The sequence below is a fragment of the Chaetodon trifascialis genome, chromosome 5 (assembly GCF_039877785.1).
Source record: "Chaetodon trifascialis isolate fChaTrf1 chromosome 5, fChaTrf1.hap1, whole genome shotgun sequence".
NCBI lineage: Eukaryota > Metazoa > Chordata > Actinopteri > Chaetodontiformes > Chaetodontidae > Chaetodon > Chaetodon trifascialis.
The window spans coordinates 30,768,768-30,772,843 of NC_092060.1; positions in this window are offsets into that span (position 1 = coordinate 30,768,768).

Consider the following 4,076-nt stretch of genomic DNA (forward strand, 5'->3'; position numbering starts at 1 on the left):
ACGGGTTCGTCATGCTGCTCGGGTCAGTTTGAAGGTTTACAGACGCCGAGCTGAAATCTGAGCCCCCCCTCCTAAATGTTGGCGGGTGGGGGTCGTAAAACGCTGCTGCATTTCCTCTCCTCAAACCAAAGAAAAAACCCGCCACGTATCCAAGACCGGGTCGACCCGTGATGTGACCCCACGGACTGCAGCTCTGCGGTGGTTCTTGCGGTGGGGTCTCGGTGCCCCCCCGCCTCGTGTTCCTGGCTGTCGCTCCTCAGGGATTCCCCGACTTCTCTGAGAGTTTTCCGTCTGCGGGAACCCCTGACAGCAGTTTGAGGCTTTTTTTCAAGAAAAAAACATCCAGAAAGCAGCGACTTTTCTTTTTGTGTTGTGGAAACGTTGTTCTCATGAGTCTCTGCGGTGTAATCTGGATTTAATGTACAGCCAGCAGCAGTCGAAGAACAGGAAACCCTGCAGAGAGGATCAACAGTCACAGTCCACACAGCTTTTCACTTACAGAGAAAAAACATATCTGCTTCTGGAGTTTTGCTTTCTTTTGTCAGTTAGTTTTGGATTGAAGGAGTAGAACTCCGAATACGTCCTCCAGGGCCCCTGGAGCCCATCCAGAGGCCTGTAGCACCCTCTCAAGGACTACTAGTACATTCTCAAGAACCCTAAAACCTCTCTCACCCACTTAGGCACCCCTAGAATCCTGTCTGGACCCTCCCTTAAACCCCCCCAGTGACCACTACAAATCCTCAAGGTACCCTGGAACCCCCTCACTCTCCACAGAACCTCAAGTTTTATTGAGACCATGTCAAGAAACTCTTGAATGTCCTATGTAATCCCTGAAACCCTATCACCTCTTTATGAACTCAATCTCTCCCAGGGGCACTTAGGAATCCCTCAAGGACCAGAAGATCCTCCTGAATGTCCTCAAGGACTCCTAGAACCCTCTGAAGCATGTCCAACTTCCTCACAGTCCCATTGATTCCACCTGACTGCTCAAACCTTGTCAATGACCATAGAGTCCCTAAGGACCAGCTGAACTCTTTCAAGGATCCCTGGAACGTCCTTCACAATCCATGAAACCCTAGAACCTCCCTGCTGACTTTCTAGCCCCCCTTGGGAATTACAGGACCCTCTCAAAGGACTCTTCCTCTCATTGGCTAATAATGTCTGAGGGGATAGCTGAAATTCTTTCTAACAGTCTTAACAACCACTCACATCCCCAGAACTTCCTTGAGGTTTGGTTCCTGAAATGTCCTGGAGGACTTCTTGAACCCTCATAAGGAATTCATAAAACCTCCTAAAAGAGTTGTGGATCTTTCCGTAAGGTGTTTAACTCTCCAAGAGACTCATGGAAGTCTCTTAGTGTCCCCTATGACCTGCTCATGGACCACTGGAACCCTCTCAGTGACCTTTAGATTCACGATCCCTCTCAGAGGCCTGTGAAACACTTCCCAAACTCTATATGTCTCAATGATACTAGAACCTTTGTAGGATTAGAACTTACTTCAGAACCCCAGAAAACCTTCTGTGGGCCCCTAGAACCCTGTCAACAACCCTCAAAACTTCACACACCCTGAAAATATCCACCAGGAACCCAGAACCCTGTTCAGTGACCCTAGAAGGGCCCCTGGGATGTTCTCCAGGGCTGCTATGAATCCTTGTAAAGACACCAAGATCTTCCTCAGCAACCCTTAAAAGCTCCTCAAGGACCCCAAATACCCTCACAAGGACACCTTGTGACACATCCAGTACCCCTGGATCTCTCCCAAGGGCCGCTAGAAAACTCTCAAGGACCCCTCAAACCATATCAGTGACTGCTCCAAGCCCCCCAAGGACCCCAGGAATCCTGTCTGTAACTGATCTCTGTCAATGTGAGCACACGGAGTTGGGTTTATAGTATTTGTGTGTTTTGTTATTGCAGAACGTGGACTCAGACTGGAGGTTGTCTGGTTCCGAGAGCTTTAAAATGTAAATGCGACTGTAAATGTTTGTCTTGTATGAGGCTGGATATTGAAAATATTAGCTCAGTTATTCTTATCAGGCAGAGAAAACACTCTGTGGTGCCTTCAGGGAACCTCAGCTCGGACTCTGAGAACGCACCAGGCTGAAACATGATTTATCCGATCAGACGCTGTATTTTTAGAAAACAGAAACCTCTCAGACGCCGAAACAAAGAGGCGATCAGCTCAGGAGGGGGAAGCCGGTCCGTTCTTTCCCTCCGACGTGGAGGAATCCTCCGGGGACCGAACACCTCGGGGGTTTAAATGAAGTTCAACATCTAATATGGAAATGAACACGGCTGTTTTTCCTGTTAAGTGTCGTTTTTTTCGCCTCCTGCTGTCGTCTTTAAAGCGACTTGAACACTTTGTTTTCTTTTGATGTTATTGTGTTCTTCATTTCTTCATCGCCTCAGACGATGATGGTACATATTTGTGTCGCTCCCCGGTGACAGTCGATATTAAAGCTGCAGCGCGAACACGATGATGAAACACAGGCAGGAAACCGACAACACGCTCGCTGAGAACCTGTTAACCTCCATCAGCTGCTCAATATTTCCTCCCTTCATCTCAGCGTCGTGTGTGACTTCACTTCAGCTGCTTTTCATCTCCAGGCGAGCAGACGACGAAGGGCGCCAAAGGTTTTTGCTAATTATCTCCAGAATGAAAGTGTGGAGCAGAAGCTGAACAGGTTCATGTGATTAGGATCGCAGCAAAATGGCTTTTATGTTTTATTCTAGTTCTTTTTCAGAAATCTCACCAATATTTGCTGCTGTGGAACTGAATCTTCACTGTGAAGGAACAAAAGAAGCATGTTGAGTGTTTCAAAGAGGCCGTTTTGTTCTGATCTGAGGGAGCAAACCACCTTTTCCTCCTGACACCTCTCGCATCTTTAAACTGACAACGATCGATTTAAAAGCTAACATCTGAATTTAAATTGTCCGTTTTTAACAAGGAAACAGCGTCAAATCTCTTCAGTAAACCAACAAAAGTACGCGCATCAAAGTATTGTTGAAGTAAAAGTATTTGTTACAGATTACAATTTTCAGCATTTGTTTGTTGATTGTATTTGCTTGAATGATATGAATCTGCAGAGTAACTAAATATCGTGTGCAGTGGTGTATACAGTACCAGACAACGATACAAGTACCTCCAAACTGTACACGAGTGCAGTACCTGAGGCCCTGCCGGGTTGTGACCCTCTGGTACAGATTTATTTATTGGGCTGAACAGAAGTAAAATGCTCTCGTTCTCTTTTCATATTTCACTTCCATCTCTCTGAAATCACATCCAGATGTTGTCATCGGCTCCTCGTCCTCTTCCTGTGTCCAGTTCCCAGCGAGCTGGAACGTGACACTTTCCCCTGGAAAATGTAATAAACCAGAGAAGCAGTGTGCAGCTATTTCCTTTCATAAATCCTGCTGCTCCGTGTCTCGCTGCAGCTCTCAGAGCGCGCTCACCGTGTTTTAATGGAGGAGCGTCGCGGCGAGCGGCCGTAAATCCACGTCGCCCGGTGGCCTTTCATCGTCCGCCTGACCCTCTGAGGATTTATGTGGAACATCGTGTCATAACTCCTCCCATCCTCGCAGCAGGTGGCTCAGGTTTCAGCGTCTGCGTGCGTGCGTGCGTCCGTCCGACAATAAACACCGGCCTCACCTGTCGACACACCTGTAGGATTTACGCTCTGTGGTGAAGCTCCTACCTGAAGCCCGCGATGTGTTTCCTCGCTGCTGGACTTCAGGCTGCTTTCCTGCTCTCTGAGCTCATTTTAGAAATGTGTTTGTTTGGAGGAGAAAACCTGAATCCGGCATCAACAAACCAGGTGAACCAGGTGACATGACCAGGTGACTGCTGGTTTTGGTTTTTCTGAACAAAACACAATAACATAACACAACAACACAATAAAACACACCACAATACAATAAATGAAACAGAATACAAAACAAAGGGGCCCATCACTGAGTATCAGTGCTGGCCCCCTGAGGGCCCCTGAGGCCCCCTGGTTTACAGACTCATGCACGCTGTGTTCTAAGATGGCATCAAAGTTGGCTTTATTTTTACTTTTCTGTGATTCGTTGAGTCTCT